The 18344-nt window shown below is 44.4% G+C and overlaps 1 long non-coding RNA gene across 1 annotated transcript; it reads right to left on the reverse strand.

Annotated features, from left to right (window-relative positions):
• Positions 1–1869: 1869 nt before the first annotated feature.
• LOC308482130 lies at positions 1870–18111 on the reverse strand. Its single transcript, XR_013989067.1, has 4 exons — positions 17947–18111; positions 16850–17005; positions 10056–10203; positions 1870–2034 (listed from the first exon to the last, which is right to left on the reverse strand). It is a non-coding gene; the product is annotated as an uncharacterized lncRNA (long non-coding RNA).
• Between the last annotated feature and the right edge of the window lie 233 nt (positions 18112–18344).

An 18344-nucleotide genomic window follows, 5' to 3' on the forward strand; every position in this document is an offset into this window, starting at 1 on the left:
AAGGCAAGTTATAATCCCTAAAACCTGAGATGCAGCCCCTAAAACCTGAGACTTTGTGCCATTTGATATCTTTGCTGCAGGTGGACAAAATCTGAACAGGGCACAGAGCACTTCCAGCAATGAATAGGGTTGTGGAAAACATTGTTTTTGGTCTTGCCAAACACCGATGAAACAGGAACTTACATTGAAAGTTGGATCAGCTTAAAAGATGGTCCTGGTTGAGGGCAGGCCCTCAACACAGCTCCACGCTCCACCCCAGCGTGGGTGGAATGAGGCTTTCCATGCCGGGGTGGCACCATAATCACCCCAGGCCTCCTTGGCCAATCACTTTGAGTGGGGTGATCGTGGGGAGATATATAAACGGCAGTGCATCATGTGCTGTGCACCATCTTTGCACTCCCGAACACCCGCCCACCTGCCCTTTTATTTCAGGACTCCTCTGGCCTTGCTTTGGACTTTGGTTGGTCACCTGTCTTGGGAAGGGGGACGGGTAGGAATTTTTCCATTCGCACTCCTCCTGCGGAAACTTAGTTCCCTCCGCCTCTCTGCCCTGAGCCTCTGCAGCTCAGGAGAGGCTGGAGGGTTACCGGACACAGAGGCAACCTCTCCTGACGGGGCTGAGAGTGGAGCACATGCAGGCAATGGGTCCTCCACTGCCTCAGGAGCCAGAACAGACTCAGCTGGTGCCTGCACCTGAGGATCCAGCACAGGTGAGGACCCTTCAGGCTCATGCCCTAGCCCCGGCCCAGCTGGTTCTGGAGGCGGGGAATCCTGTGCAGGCTGGGATTCCTCAGGTTCAGCCTCTGAATCCGATTCCCAGGCCATCACAGGCATTGGCCACTGGGTTTTCGCCTACCTCTTAGCAATCGTCACAACTTTGTAAGGTTTGGGGCTTGGGCATTGTGGGGGAGGGGAGGTCGGCCATTGCCTGCCCCTCCATGTCCAAGGGAATTCTGTTAAAGGAATCTGGGGCCTGGATCCTGTCTGAAGTCCGCTAGAGGGGCTAGGGCCATGCCAGGCCTCTGGGAACACAGAGGAGAGCTGCAGGCAGGTTCCCCCAATGTGGCTACCTCTTTGGGTGGTTTACCCTTTCATGACTCCCTGCAAGGTGGGCAGGAGTCAGATATAGTCTATTGCCAATGCCTAAGCCAATACCACTCACATTTGCTGTAATCAATAAAGTTGTGGCCTAAATTTTGCCCATTAACCCTAAACCAAAATTCTGTGTCAGTGTGACTTTATTTCTTATGGAGGGCTGGTTTGGGGCCTTGACACGCAATTCTCTTGGAGCAGGGTAGAGAACATGTGGCTCTTCAGAAGTTATTAGACTCCTCCTACCATAAACACCAGGCTGTGGGTTAAACCACAGAGCCTAGGACTTGCTGATCAGAAGGTCGGCGGTTCGAATCCCCGCGACCGGGTGAGCGCCTGTTGTTCGGTCCCTGCTCCTGCCAACCTAGCAGTTCGAAAGCACGTCAAAGTGCAAGTAGATAAATAGGTACCACTCTGGCAGGAAGGTAAACGGCGTTTCCATGTGCTGCTCTGGTTCACCAGAAGCGGCTTAGTCATGCTGGCCACATGACCCGGAAGCTGTACGCTGGCTCCCTCGGCCAGTAAAGCGAGATGAGCCCCGCAACCCCAGAGTCGGTCATGACTGGACCTAATGGTCAGGGGTCCCTTTACCTTTACCTTACCATAAACACCAGCTAATGGTCAGGGATTATGGTAGTTCATCATCATTAGAGGGTCACACTCCTGTCTTACAGACCCTACTGGAAGAAAATGTTGTGTCTGTTTTATTTAATATTTTCAAAAATCAGCAGTTAGGAAAACCTTTGGGGTCATATTTTAAGAACAGCTTTTATGGAATTGTATTTTATGAACAGCTTTTATGAACCATTTCCTTGAGTCATCTGAAGCAAAATGTTCTACAGCCAACCTCTCACAACCCAATGGTGCTGTGATGTCATCATGTCCACTGAATGATCTGTGACCCATATGACTAATCCAGAAAGAGAGAAGAAACAAGCTGACCTGAAAGAGAGGAAAAAAGAAATTGTGCAAAATTCACACAATCTTAGTTATAGGGGACAGTGTGCCACCCCAATGAAATTGCTAGTTTCTACCCAGCGTTTAAACTGAAGAATACATAGCACAGTTTTGATATGCAAATTATGTAGATACTTCTACTCTTAAATGGGTCATACTTCACTTGGATCAAGACAAAATACACTCTGATTTCTATAATTGGCATTATCTTCAGTTTGGGAACAAGCTATAAGGGTTTACCATTACAGTGGTACCTTGGGTTACAGATGCTTCAGGTTACAGACACTTTAGGTTACAGACTCCGCTAACCCAGAAATAGTACCTCGGGTTAAGAACTTTGCTTCAGGATGAGAATAGAAATCGTGCGGCGGTGGCAGCAGGAGGCCACATTAGCTAAAGCAGAACCTCAGGTGAAGAACAGTTTCAGGTTAAGAACGGACCTCCAGAACGAATTAAGTTCGTAACCCGAGGTACCACTGTATAGTAAACTGGGTGTTATTAATACCCTTAAATAGCTCATGCGGATCTTGATAAAATGCTAACTCAAAGTTCAGAACTTAGGTTATTTCATATATAACGGAAAATATCAGTGCTTGTGGATAAGACTAATGATTCAGAATCTATGCATCTAATGGAAGACATCCAAACCAGATTACTAACTCCTATATGCTTAGTTTTATGGTTATATGACTGAACCACTTCAGCCTGCACTTGGTGACTCAGATTCAAATATGTCATCTCCCACCTGCAGTCTCAAATGGAGCAAGCCAAATGCTAGTTTAACAGTGAGAACTAATCCATGGGGACAAGGATGAAGTGATCGTGACTTGAAAAAGCAAGGACTTTTAAAAGAATAAATTTGAATATAACTTAACTACACTACACTTTCATACGTCATTAGGCTAATACTCTGCTTAAATATGGTTATCCATCATTTCCTGATTAAAGCTTTTGTGCTCAGTAACATATGCTTATTTGAAGCCAATACGTCCCCCCCCCCCCATTATTTATGCCATCAATTTTTTGAAAAATATATAGAGATATAGTCATTTGAGAAATTACTGTGCTTGCTGCAATCCTAATCCCAAATGGTGAGACTCCAATTACATATAATAGTTCAGGATAGCTGCTTGGTTAAACCAACCTGCCTTGTTGATGCCACCCCTAAGTCACATATGAGTTTCCTGGATCATTTTCTTTTACTTTTCTATATGGTCTGTCTTTCCAGGCAGCTATCACAAAGTTCCTCCCACCACCAATACTTGGCCCCTTTGAAACAGAACATAATACACCCTTTTTATTTATTCATTTTTAACCATCAAAATTGCTGCTCGGTAGCTTTGATTTGCCCCATACCCAGGATAAAGACTCTGAACATAGCTATGGTAAAAGGACATATTTATGAAAATATAACGAAGACAACATGTGCCAAGCCAAACAAAATCTTGTGCCTCCTTCATCCAAGCTATTGTGAAGGGAGGCAAAACCATTTTCTCATAAAGGAAGCCCTAGGTGTTTGACCTGACAGGTGCCAGCCCCAGCCCCAGCCCCAACCTGGTACTCAGTGATCATCAGCTGGCACCTGACAGGCTCCAAGATCATCGCGCCAAGCATCCCCTTCCTCAGCCAGTCAACGATAGGGGTTGGTTAGTAGAGTAAGGTCTACCCAACACGCCTCAGACTGCTGGTCGTTATCGAAACCTCTTACCTGCCCACACTAAATGCCAATAAACCAACCAGCCACATTAAGCACTATACATAAACTCCACCGCAAGGCAATCAAAACCCAGGCCTTTGCTTCTGAGCCAACACTCAAACCACTGCTGGCACTAGATCTCATATTGATTGATACCATCTCCCTGCAAATTCCTAACAAGAATCCCAGCATTTAAATGTAGAGCTCAGCTTCATCTCAGAACACAATTGCCATGGGTACCATGCTGTTCTGTAACCAATCTTTGAGCAGATAGAAACATAATAGGTAGAGGTAAAGGATCCCTGGACAGTTAAGTCCAGTTGAAATTCACTATGGGGTGCGGTGCTCATCTCTGCTTTCAGGCCAAGGGATCCAGCATTTGTCTGCAGACAGCTTTTATGGGTCATGTGGCCAGCATGACGAAACCACATCTGCTGCAATGGGACACCATGACAAGTGCCAGAGTGCATGGAAACGCCATTTACCTTTCCGCTGCATTTGTACCTATTTATCTACTTGCGTTGGTATGCTTTCAAACTGCTAGGTTGGCAGGAGCTGGGACAGAGCAATGGGAGCTCACCCCATCACACAGATTTGAACTGCCAGCCTTACAATCAAAAGCCCAAGAGGCTCAGTTGTTTAGACCACAGCGCTACCCTATAGGAACATAATAACCACTGGAAGATAGGACCAAACCACTGACATGAATGTGGGTCTCACTTCCCCCAGTGCAGGCTGCCTACCATTCAAGGAAATTTCAGTGACCACTCTGTACCACAGACTATATTGAAATGGTTTGGATAATGACCGCTCCCCGCTTAAAACGGGGGGCGCCCTTTGCGTGGACGCGTGCAGCCCCTAGATCTGGAGTGGCCCCAACAGCATAGGCTTGGCTTTGCCTTCCCTCAGGTGTGATACCTGGAGGTCTCCGCCTACCTCAGTCAGTTGTCCAATCCCACCTGGGGGAAGCGTTGCCAAGGAGACCAGGCCAGGTAGGGGAGGGATTACCTGCCCACACAATAGAGGGAGGATCTTACCTAGGAATCCTCACTTGGCTCCAGAGCTTCTCCAGGAAGGACGTCGCTGGACTTCCTCGCTCCTAAAGGTAAGCCTGGGGCCTTTGGCCTCCCCCCCCCCCCCGCGACAGGGTTCCCAAAGGATAGTGGGGGTACCACAGACTATATTGAAATGGTTTGGATAAGGAGTACTATCTCATAGGGCCTGGAGTTGAGTCTCCATCATAAAATGATTTGGAGGAGCCTTGTTCTACATTATGCTGTTTATTGTGGTTAGATCACAGGGAGCATGGTGTAGAGCCTTTTCCATTATAGTAGCCAGTGTCATCCTGGTATCTGATAAGCACTTCTTCATACATTCGACAGGTGCTACACAGCAGCACTTTCCATGAAGAAAATTCATAACATGTTAAGCAGACCTGCAAAGTGTGTGGTGATTCTGAGCTGGCAGTCCTACTGCTCAAGCAGAACACCCATTCAGCTCCTGGTTGCAACAGGAGTTGGCTAGGTCTTCATGAGATGGATGTGAATAAAGCCGTGTTTATGATGTCTTGGCTATGTTCTGCTTCCTTGGCAGCAGTGGCAGCAGCTAGGAAGTTTCAAAAGAAGCAACTGAATAGATTTTTTAAAGGCTGTTTGATTAGCTTTGATTGACTTTCATCGTGCATTCTCTCTATTCTTCTCCTGATCAACTGACTATTAAATCTAAAGAGACAAGCGGCAAAAACATATCAGATCCTAGATCCATTATATTTGTTGAGGTCATTAGAGAGATGAGCATATTAAGCAGACCAATAACTCTTAGGGCCATCCATTTCCGTTCAGCTATTTTAATTTGCCAGTGTATCTTGGCATGGGAGGCTGTGGGTTTTGGATTCCTGCATTGATTCCCATTTAGATATAAGATAATATCTAAAGTCACTATGGAGAGTCAATGCATTCTACAGTGCAGGGATGGGCAACATCCAACGAATGAGATGAATTAAGTCCACCAGGCCACTCCAAATGGCAGCATGTTTACTCATGGGGCCCTGAATTTTGAACATATTATGGCAGGTGTTTTCGCTGGCTGCCCGTTTGTTTTCAGGCCCAATGCAAAGTGTTGTCTGTAACCTATAAAACATTATAGGATTTGGACCCCACTATGTGGGTGGCACTGTGGGTTAAACCACAGAGCCTAGGACTTGCCCGATCAGAAGGTCAGCAGTTCAAATCCCCGCGATGGGGTGAACTCCCGTTGCTCAGTCCCAGCTCCTGCCAACCTAGCAGTTCGAAAGCACGTCAAAGTGCAAATAGATAAATAGGTACCGCTCTGGTGGGAAGGTAAACGCGTTTCCGTGTGCTGCTCTGGTTCACCAGAAGTGACTTAGTCATGTTGGCAACATGACCCGGAAGCTGTACGCTGGCTCCCTCGGCCAATAAAGCGAGATGAGCACCGCAACCCCAGAGTCGGTCATGACTGGACCTAATGGTCAGGGGTCCCTTTACTTTACCTGAATGAAAATCAATTATTGTTTATGATGATGATGATGATGATGATGATGCTTAAATTCCACCATTTGTATTTTATGACCCCAGGGCAGGTTACACTATAAATATATTAAACAATCCATAAAATACATAATTCATTGTAAGTATTACTTGACTCCCTAGCCTTAAGATCATCTACAGAGCCCTTCTCACAGTGCCTCCTCTCTCACAAATGTGAAATGTGTCAACAAGAAAAAGGGGTGGCTCCCTGCCTATGCAACACTCTCCCCCAGGGAAATTTACTTGGTATCTTCTGTACAATCCTTTCAGCGTTATGCAGAGACAGTCCTCACCCACCCCATACAAGTGTGTGTGTGTTTGTGTTAGTAATTTTCAGTTTTCACAGGGGGAAGGATTTTAGGGTTTACAGCTAACATCTCCCTCTCATTGACAGTTTTATCGTGGTTGCTATTGTTGTTTCTAGTACAGGGAAGCATTCCCTCCCCCAATCTATTGTTTTGTGTAATGGATGGGTGGGTCATTGATGTTTTTATATGAGATGTAATTGCATTTGTGTATTTTAAATCATATTTCTTATTTGTATGTCGCCTAGAGGCTTCTGTGTAGGCGATGCACAAATCGAATAAATCATCATTATCCTGCTAAGAACAACTGTGCTTGCAGTTCTCCAGTTTCATGGAGAACCAGGTCTCAGATAAGGCAGAAGTGTACAAAAGCCACTTCACCAAGTAGCCCTAGAAGATAGCTAGCTAGCTAGCTAGATAGATAGATGATAGATAGATAGATAGATAGATAGATAGATAGAGATAGATAGATAGAGATAGATGATAGATAGATAGATGATAGATAGATAGATAGATAGATAGATAGATAGATAGATAGAGATAGATAGATATAGATAGATATAGATGATAGATAGATAGATAGATAGACAGACAGATAGATAGATAGATAGATGATAGATAGATAGATATAGATAGATAGTAAGTATATGATACTTTATTCACGATATATGAAAAACAAGTGAATTGCACACTCCTTAGAATTATTCCATCTAGAATGTTCTTAAAACTGTCAGATATGCTCACAACATTCATTTGAAATCCCAACTGTGTTATAAAGAAAGGCGGAAGTGGAAACATTTAACTAAGCAGTTCCAAATCTATTGCGTGTGTGTGTGTGTGTGTGTGTGTGTGCGCAAAAGCCACAGCCAATACGGCTTGTATATTGCCCTCTGCTTCTCCTCCCTAAATTAGTCACACGGGGGCTCTCACCCAATCAAGGGTCATAATCTGTTCAGCCTATCAGATGACATCGATTTGGCCAAGTGACGGTAAAGGAGGAGCCAAAGAAACAGGCAAACCCATTGAAACAAAAAGCCAGCCTTCAGAATTGCCAAAAGTGTTTGCTAAAGAATAGTTTCAGATCCACTAAATAATATGAAGGAATGAATGAGCCCCCAGTCTTTCTAGAAGCCCTTTAAAAATTCCACAATGCTCTACTAGGTTAAATGCTAAGCATGTTAGAGAGATATGTTTGTTGGAGGGGTTGGAAAAACTGTTCCTCCACACATCTCTTCCCAAACTCAGGGCAAGCCAAGATCATGCCTCCATGAGTGAAAGATTGTGGTTCACTGGCTCCATTTGTCATCCTACTTTATCCCAGTCTTAAATTACCGTATTTTTTGCACCATAACACTCACTTTTTTCCTCCTAGAAAGTAAGGGGAAATGTCTGTGCGTGTTATGGAGGGAATGCCTACGGGTGGTATGCCTACGGATTTTCCTCCTCTAAAAACTACGTGCGTGTTATGGTCGGGTGCGTGTTATAGAGCGAAAAATACGGTAATCCATTAGGCTTCAGCATATCCCAAGATAGGACAAGTGCTGGATGAGCCACAGCTTGAAGAGCATCTGAGAACGATATCTCAATAGAACAGCATTCCCTTGTGATGCATTTAAAGTGGTTGTCTAGGCAGCTGGGCTGCCCATGTAGCAATGTTATATCCGGCATTGCAAAAATATTTATAACATGTTGAGTCATCAAGGGCTGGGCTGCACGAATTAATTTATATGATCTGTCATAGCATTATGTAACTGTTTGACAATGGACCTATGCCTTCCTCCTCGAAATTGCTGAGCATCACTATCACTGATTATTTGACCAATGGTGCACATGTACTGTACTTAACTGGGTGAGAATGGGTATACAGTGGTACCTTGAGTTAAGAACTTAATTCGTTCTGGAGGTCTGTCTTAACCTGAAACTGTTCTTAACCTGAAGCACCACTTTAGCTAAAGGGGCCTCCTGCTGCTGCCACACCACCAGAGCACGATTTCTGTTCTCATCCTGAAGCAAAGTTCTTAATCCGAGGTATTATTTCTGGGTTAGCGGAGTCTATAACCTGAAGCATCTTTAACCTGCAGCATCTGTAACCCGAGGTACCACTGTATCTTGTCTTTGGGTTTCAGTATATGGAGAATACAAACTCACTGGTCATCATTTTGGATGGGATTGTTAGGGATGACTTTGGGAGCAAGCGCCTGGAGTACAGTGGTGCCTCGCAAGACGAAATTAATTCGTTCCGCGAGTTTTGTCGTCTTGCGATTTTTTTCGTCTTGCGAAGCACAGTGTCGGGAAAGTTTTGGAAAAGCTTCAAAAATCACCAAAGTCTTTAAAAACCTCAAAAAAGGCTACCACACCGCGTTCTATGAGTTGCTCCTCGAAGTCAAGTCGCAACTGTATTAACAGTGTTAAGGAAAAGGAAACAAACTTGCAAGATGTTTCCGTCTTGTAAAGCAAGCCCACAGGGAAAATTGTCTTGCGAAGCAGCTCAAAAAACAAAAAACCCTTTCGTCTAGCGAGTTTTTTGTCTTGCAAGGCATTCGTCTTGCGAGGTACCACTGTAGTAAAGTTAGGGTTTCAATTTCTGAAATATAAACCCGAGCTATTACTGGCAGTGTTATTAGTCTGACAACCTGAAGAAGGAGAATCTGGTCAGCTATTACATTTTTAATTCTAGGTATTTTAAGCAGCCATTGAGGGATTTAAAAAAAAAAAAAGGAAGTTGGCTTTTATGGCAGAACAATTACAGTGGTGCCCCGCAAGACGAATGCCTCGCAAGACGGAAAACCCGCTAGACGAAAGGGTTTTCCGTTTTTGAGTTGCTTCGCAGGACGAATTTCCCTATGGGCTTGCTTCGCAAGACGAAAATGTCTTGCGAGTCTTGAGTTTTTTTTTCGCTCCCCCCCCCCTTTTTCTAAGCCGCTAAGCCGCTAATAGCCTTTTAGCAGCTAAGCCGATAAGCCGATAAGCCTTTAATAGCCGCTAAACCGCTAATAGCGCTAATCCGCTAAGCCGCTAATAGGGTTGCTTCGCAAGACGAAAAAACCGCAAGACGAAGAGACTCGCGGAACGGATTAATTTCGTCTTGCGAGGCACCACTGTATTTTCAGGAATATGCCTGAATGTCAGCTAATAACACTGCTGGTAAAAACGCAGGTCTAGACAGTGCTCTGTCAAGCACTTGCAGTTTACTCTTCCATCTGCAGAAACCCAAGAGCCAAAGTTAATTCTGTACACGTTGCTTTCCTAAACACTGGGAGATCATCTTGGCACGCCATTTTGCCTGTGGGAACCAGGCAATGGATTCTTGCCACTGAGCAAATTGTCACAACCGCATTATCTCCTGATAACACAAGGCAGCACAGCTTATGTCATTCAGATGGGCACCCGGAATATTCTATGTAAAGGCTTAAATTGAATAATTCCCCTTCAAGGTACAGCATTTCATCATGTTATTACCTTTGCTATTCACTCTTATCACGGAAGCATTTCCCTGCAGCTCTTCTTAAGATGCACCCATTCTAGGATAGCTTGAATCATTGCGCACAAGTGATGCAGTTTCCATTTAGTGTGTTCATTCATCCACCACAATTACTTCTAAGCAGTCCTAAGAATTATTCAACAAAAAATTGTGTTATTGAAAGTGAGAGAGAGAGACAGAGAAAGATTGGTCTGCTGGGAAGCTGTTAATGGAACACCCTTTCTCAACTACATCATTAGCTCAATTGGGAATGAATACCCATTTTCCAGGCAAAGTTCTCTCTGTTGTTTGAGAAAGAAAAGTGATTTACAACACAATTCTCTGCATGTCTACTCAGAAAGAAGTCAGATTGAATGCACTAGGTCTTGCTTCTGTGTAAATATGTTTAGCATTGCACTGTTAATTATTTAAAACCACTTTGGCTGTCAGTTCTGCATTTTAACATTCCTACTTAAAGTTAGGAAATTTCACCAAACACGTTCTGTTTATCTTAAGGCTGGTGTTTGTGTTAAAGCCACTTCTGAGCTGGAGAGGAGGTGGGGTTGTGGGCTTCACGCCCTCCCCACGTGCGCGGGGGCTGGCTAATAGCCCCTGCGAGACTGGGGGAATCCTCGGACGCGTCATCTCCTTTGCCAGCCAATCAGCTGGCCTGGGAGGCGTGGCCCACACTATTTAGGGCTGGCGCAGTCAAGGATTTCCCTCTTTCTTCACTCCAGCTGCCCCGGTTTCCTACCCTCCCACCCTTTAGGTTTGGCTCTCTGACATTGCTATGGTCTTCGGTTGGTCGCCATTAAGAGGCCTGGTAGGAATTTTTTCCACTTGGCAAATTGGCACCAGCCATTTGGTTTTTCGCCTACCTCGTAGCAAATCGTCACAACTTCCTCAGCATTGGCGGTTAGGCATTGGTGAGGGTATTGTTATGCAGATGAGAGGGGGGGAGGAAGCGCCATCACCTTCCCCCATATCGAAGGGTAGTCCGGTAAAGGATTCCAGGGGGCGTCACCCTGTCCGAAGCCTATGGAGGTGAGGGCCTAAAGGAACGCCCCCGAGCGGTGACCCCGGGGGAGCTCCTAGTTGATGTGCATCAGCAGGACTCCCCCTACTGGTGGTTAACCCTTGCCGGTCTTCAAGCAATCAGGCTGAAGCCGGTTAGTTGATAGGACCAATGCCTAAGCCAATACCACTCAATTCCTGTAATCAATAAAGTTGTGGCCTATTTTCACCCATTAATCTAAAATATTGGTGTCTTGTGTCTTTATTTCCGATGGGGAGGTGGGAACTCGCCACGCACTTGTGCATATATAATGTTGCTCTGGTTGGATGTTTGGAGGGCTTTCATTGCCTGCTAGAAAATCTCTAATGTGGACAATTTGAGAGGAAAAACTTTTGTAATGTATAATTTCCCTTTTTATTCTTCTTTTGCTATTGCTTACTTTTCATATTATCCCAGAAGAGAAGAGCTGAATACAGCTCAAAATGTACATGGCTTCATGTTATTATTATTATTATTTTGTAATCTATAGGGATGCATGAATCTGTCAAAGCTGGTTTCCTTCAGTTTCTCATTTTTCCATCCTCAACTTTAGTTTGCTGTATTCCATAACAGTTTGTGATTTATATATATAACAAATTTCTTTCTGAAAATCTGCCAGCATTTTAGTGTGCATTTCTAATACACACATTTGATTTGTACAGGTAATTCTGCATAATATGCAAATATTTTCCTTTAATATAGTGCATTTTCTATGTTGTTGTCCCATAATATATGCATTTTAGAACACATTACTTAATTAGAGACATAAAATTAAGAGACATAGCTGTGTTTAAGTCTGCATGGTCAGATTTCTGGAGGTATGAATTTCTCCATAAATAAATAAAGAAGCAAGCAAACTAAAGTCATGTGTCATTCACCTTGTGTGTACTAAAGGTAAAGGTAAAGGGACCCCTGACCATTAGGTCCAGTCGTGGCCGACTCTGGGGTTGCAGCACTCATCTCACTTTATTGGCCGAGGGAGTCGGCGTACAGCTTCCAGGTCATGTGGCCAGCATGACTAAGCTGCTTCTGGAGAACCAGAGCAGTGCACGGAAACGCCGTTTACCTTCCCGCCAGAACGGTACCTATTTATCTACTTGCACTTTGACGTGCTTTCGAACTGCTAGGTTGGCAGGAGCTGGGGCAGAGCAATGGGAGCTCACCCGGTCACGGGGATTCAAACCACCGACCTTCTGATCAGCAAGTCCTAGGCTCTGTGTGTATTATGCAACTTAAAATGTGTATCCCTTAGCCATTTTGCATTTACTAACTAGACGGCTCAGGAAAAGCCTGATTTGATCAGCCTAATGAATAAGTAAACCCTATTTGGAAAGAATGGCAGATGAAGATGATGGATTTTTTGGAGCTAGCCGACCTAACCGGATGAGTCTGCGACCAGAAGGAGGCGGAATATCAGGAAGAATGGAATAAATTTAATGATTATTTAGTTAAATTTGTTAAGTTAAATTAACCGGAAATAGCTTGCAGATACTTAATAGGCTTAGGATTTTATTTATGTTAAGTGATGAATTAATATGTTTAATTATATAAGGTGAAGATTTAAGGATGTTAATGTTTAAGTTAAATTTCATAAAAATTGGGATATGGAAAACAGTTAAAAGGACATGCCATGAAATTCAACCAAGGGGAAGCGAGGAAGTCACTTAACAAAGTTAATAACTGTAATTTTCAATAAGGCTATGATTTATGTTTGTTATGTTTGTTTGTTTGTTTGTTTGTTTGTTTGTTTGTTTGTTTGTTTATAATATTGTGAAAACCAATAAAAAAATTTGGGGGGGGGAAGTAAACCCTATTTGAAAAATCAGTCTTCTGCAGCTCACCTTTTAGCAAGACTGCTGATGGTATCCTGCCAACCACTGCTGACATGCTCTTTAAACATTTCTTGCATCAGGTTCCATAGCAGTCGCAACTTATCCCATGTCAAGGGCAGTAAATGCATCATTTTAAATATGTCTGAAACCTCTGCTAAATAACCATATCAGCATGAAGCTGATAAAACGGTGGGGTTTCCTCCCCGTCTTCCAAGATGTAATGTGCCTAGATGATGTGTCAAGATGAAGCTCTCCATGCTGAAGCAGAGCTTGCCACAAGGTGACAACAGAGTTCATCAAGCTGCAAATGGATTCAGTCTCTTCCTTTCCGAAGTATCTTTAGCGTTGAACACTGTAGGAAATGTACGGCTGCCATACGTCCGGATTTTCCCAGACATTACCAGAATTTCAAAGGTGTAATTGATGTCTGGGGGGAATTTCCAAAATGTGGTGCTTTGTCCTGGATCTTAGGCAAGTAAATCAAAAAATCATGTTTCGATTTCTTCTGGTTTTCCAGGGGAAAAATTGGGGTCTTCCTTAAAAAAAACTTCTGGGGTGTTCTGATTTTCCTTTTTGAAACATGGAAACCCTAGGAAATGTATTTTGCAAATCTGTCTTTTGCAGTTCTCATGTCCTAAAACGTGATGGGTGGGTAGTCACGACTATAGTGAGAGGGTGACTTCCCCTCCAGCCTGAGAACTGATTTATTCTTCTTTCTTAGTGAAAAGTTGTTGCGATGGTGGTAAGCTGAAAATGCCTAGTCTGGTCACTTTAACGGCAGCAGCGCACACTATGGCCCTGATCCAGGCACCGTAATGTGCAGCAAGTCATTCATAGCAGAGGTGCCAACTTGAGCAGAAGATGGGGGGGCAAGGACTCATGCATGATGGGATGCTGGGAGGAGCCAAGGGGTGGAGCCGAAGACAGCAGCAGCATGGCTGCAATGGCTGCTGGATCCTCTTCTCTGGCGGTTAGCCTCCTCCTCTTCTTCCTACCACCGCCACTGTCCTGGGGCTGCTTCCCCCTTCCTTTCCCTCGGGATGAGGAGGAGCCAACAGCTACTGAAACCACACCACATGCAGCTCCACACTCAGCCTCTTCTGCCCTCTGATTGTTCTCAATATTGGGGGGTGGTCGTCCAAATATTTTATTGGGACATGGGCCCGTTCAGTTGGCATCTATGAATCATAGTCAAGGACAGCTTTTTGAGAAGAAGGAGGGACAGTCAGACTCCCTTGGGAGGTGGCAAGCTCTCCTCCATTGAAGGTGTTTAAGCAAGAAGCTGGGTGGTTGTCAGTCAGGAATACTATAGCTCAAGAATCTTTGGCCTGGTATCTTTCATATGTTTTGGACTACAATTCCCATCAGCCCTAGCCAGCATGGCCTATGGGTTCCTCTTCTTTGGTGATCACTCGTGGCCAAGTGAGGTTATCTTCCATGAACACAGTTTTAGCAGTGAGTCCGTAAGTGACTGTGGAGGCCAATTCTGGATCCACACGTCCTTCCACAGTGGGGACAGAGGTTTCCGGGTGCAAGTTGATCACGGTGAGGGTTTACCAAGTGTGCCTTTCTCTTAGCACATTTCTCTCTTTTGTCCTGCGTTCGAGTGTCTTCAAAGTCCATGGCACCTTTGGTAAAGGCTGTTCTCCAATTGGAGCGCTCGCAGGCCAGTGTTTCCCAGTTGTTGGTGTTTATACTACATTTCTTTAGATTTACCCTGAGAGTCTTTAAACTTCTTTTGTTGACCATCAGCATTACACTTTCCAGTTTTAAGTTTGGAATAGTTGCCTTGGAAGACAATAATCAGGCATCCACACCACATGACCAGTCCAACGAAGTTCATGTTGAAGAATCATTACATCCCTATGGGTAGGGATGACTGGAATTGTAGTCTAAACCATCTGTAGGGCATGAGGTTGAGGAAGGCTTACATAGCAGATCCTACATTGGGCTGGGTGGCTTCCAAGGTCTCCTCCATGATTCTATAGCTCGGGTCATGTGTAATTTCAGCCTTGCAGTTGGAGGTGTGAATTGACTCAGTTGAAAAGTTTGGGGTGGTGTCAGGTGCTATGACTGTTCCAACTGTGACAGACCAGCCATACTATGACATTTTTTGATATTAGAATCAATATATGATGACCATGCATGTGTGAACCAGCAATTAAGAATTAATTGTTGAAGAAACATTCCTATTCTTTACATGTTGCTCATTATGTGTATAGCAAATGTATGTAGCAAAAACTGAATTCAGGTGCAACTTTCTAATTGCTTTTTACCCACCAAAAAGCTTTGCAGCACCGAAGAATAATATCTGCCAAATGGTGCCTTGTTTTTCTTTTAACTTTCCCAGCATGACCCTCAGGGATGAAAAATAAATACATTTCAAACAAAATCCTGGAACAAGAAGTCCCATGAAAATCCTAAGAATTACAAGCCGCGGTTATGAAAATTATTGTGTATTTTTCAATAAACCCCAAGTATGTAAAGGGCATATTTCAAATACCACAGCTAAAGTACATAAAGCTATACAGGTTAGACCTCCAGCTGCTGTAATTCATCATAGCTTTATTGACTTCTGTGGCCAAGTGGCTGAATATATCTTTTGTAACAGTATATAACTTGCTTCTTAAAACTTCTTCAGTCCCATTTGCTTCCTATTGAATTAGTTATATGCTTTGGTTTCGGAAATGCACGTTGCAGCTAAGGTGAACTATTGAGGCCATTTCACGAGGCTGCATAGCTCTCTGCAAATACAATAACCAAACACAGAGAGCATTTTAAAAGTTCGCTTTTGCTGGGGCAGATCATTAGTGCCTCCCTTCCAGACATCTGGATGACAGAGAGTCTTCTCAAAACTGGGCAAGGGCTGAGTGCTTTGCATGCAGAAGGTCCCTAGCATCTCCTGGCAGGGCTGAAAATGTTCATTGTCCGAAACCTTGGAGAGACACTGCTAATTGGTGTCACAGAGCATGCCAATCAGTGATCACACAGTCCACAGTTGGAGTTAACTCTTTATTAGCAAAAACTCAATCTCCACATTGGCAGAGTTTCAGGCCTAATGTCAGGCTTTAGGAACTCAGCTTCCTCCCCACCCCCCTTTGGCAGTAGATAAACAGAACAAAGCAAAAGGAGTCTCTTACCAGTTAGGGATTTTAATGATCACAGCGAGAGAACCAAGAAACCATTCCTAAGAATGAAGGTGCTCCCAATTAAGGATTTCACCCACTTCCTCCATTGTCACCCACGTCACTTCCGCATCTTGCAACCTGATCTCACAACCACTGTGCTTTCTGTGCTGCCACCTTATCTGCTCTCCTTGACCTTGGGCTGAGCGGATGGACGCTTTCCAGCGAAAGTGAGTCTGCTAACTCTCTCTCTCCCAGTTCTTCTTCTCCTAGCTGTTCACCACCCAGTTCTTCCCAACTTCTGCCTTCTGAACTATGTCCCTCTGCAAACCACTGTTCCAAATCTATACTGTCCCACTGCTCCTGGGAAGATTCAGGATCCTGCTCAGGAGCAGGGGGAGGGGGAGGGGAAGTCTTCCACCATTCAACCGCAGTGCAGCCCTCCTCAGCACGGTCCCTGACACCTAATGAGAACAGCAGCTCATTTCTGGTGGGTCTTCCTCCATGAAATCAGTTGCTTGGCCCTCATTCTCCTTGACCTCTCTACTGCCTTTGATACACTTGATCTCCCTCTCTTCCCCTTTCTCCCACCCACCCTCTCTCCAACTTACATCCAGAATCTCTATTATTCTGTCCTTAGATGCTTCTTTTCCTACCCCTCTAATTAGGAGCCTTTCTGTGAAGTTCTGTCTCTGCTTTCTCTCTTTTTACTGGACCAAGCAGAAGTTAAGGGTGGAGTGGGGTGGAGCTGTCTTCCTGACACTGGTGTCACTACAGCTTACCTGGATGGGGGTGGGGCAGGGTAGCAGCGAGTTTGGGGCTGTGTGGATGCACAACTCGTAGGAACACCAGGTTGGCGTCATGGATTTCTTTCTATGTCCTGGATTCTTCAGTACCCAACATCCATCATGCATGCAAAGTTTATTCTTGATATCTAGCTGTTTATAAAAGGGGAAGGTAGCCTTATTTTTCTTTTCAAAAAAGTCTTTGGACAGAAATCTAATAAAGTTTGTTTCAGAGAGAGAGAGAGAATGACTTTGTGGCTACTTTGACAGGTCGAGGTGCAGCTTAGCTTGTCAAAAGCAGATGTACCTAGACACACCGTGTCAACTTTTGAGCTGGTTTTAATATATGTCCAGAAATTATGACACCTGAGTTATCAAAAGGAGACAGTTTCAGAATTACCTGGTCTATTACTCAGTTGTACTTGAAACAGCAGCAGGGGAAAAATTAGCTATGCATCATCCACCTCTGTGATTTGCTTTCTCAGAACCAACACCTCCTCTTTGAAGTTTATTTTAAAAGAGCTTTAGGGTGACAACGGTTGGCAAATGGCTGTCTGATCTCATCATACCCAAAGTTAGGCATAAGAGGATTGCAAATTCAGCTTTTACTGACATTGTGGACAACATTATTATTATTTGGAAGATCATTTTTGTCATTGAGAAAGTCATGGAAACATAAAGAGCACATTTGCAATAGTGAAGTGACACTTTCCATTTACACATCAGCCAACAAAAAATGCTGTTTTACAGGCAGGAGAGGAGATTCTAAGTCTTAAGAAGCCTTATTCAGCAAGCACTTTGATAATAATTATGTCACAGCAGAGACCAATTTGACTGAGCTGGGCCCTCTGTCAGAGACCTGCTGCATACCCAATTGAGAATGTGGACCAACAGCCATCGTGGGAGGGCACGTTGGTCAGTTTCTCTCTTTTTCAGGTGGGCAAAATCCGTACAGCCATGCAAGTATGTAAGGTGCATTCGTGCGAAGACATAATGTCAAGGCCTTTCCCTTCCAGGCAGGGCACATCAGCGAAAGGTCACAACACCCAGTCTCTGCTTTTTAGGTAGGAAAATCAGCATTAGGTTACAATCACCAGTTTCTTTCCTTCGGACAAAATACGCCAGCACAAGATCGCAGAAGCCAGGCTCTCCTCTTCTGGAAAGCAGCCTCAACAGAAGGTCACAGTGACCTTGGAAGTCACAATGGCCGGTTACTCTTCTAGCAGCAGGCGGCATCAGAATTGAATCACAATGGCCAGTTTCTCCTCTACAGGGAGGAGAGCATCAGAATGAGGTCACAATGGCTAGCCTCTCTCCTACAGGCCGGGGAGCGTCAGAATGAGGCACAATGGCTAGCCTCTCTCCTACAGCCAGGGGAGCATCAGAATGAGGTCACAATGGCTAGCCTCTCTCCTACAGGCCGGGGAGCATCAGAATGAGGTCACAATGGCTAGCCTCTTTCCTACGGGCAGGGGAGCATCAGAATGAGGTC

The sequence above is a fragment of the Podarcis pityusensis genome, assembly GCF_964106645.2.
Source record: "Podarcis pityusensis genome assembly, chromosome: 7".
Classification (NCBI taxonomy): Eukaryota; Metazoa; Chordata; class Lepidosauria; order Squamata; family Lacertidae; genus Podarcis; species Podarcis pityusensis.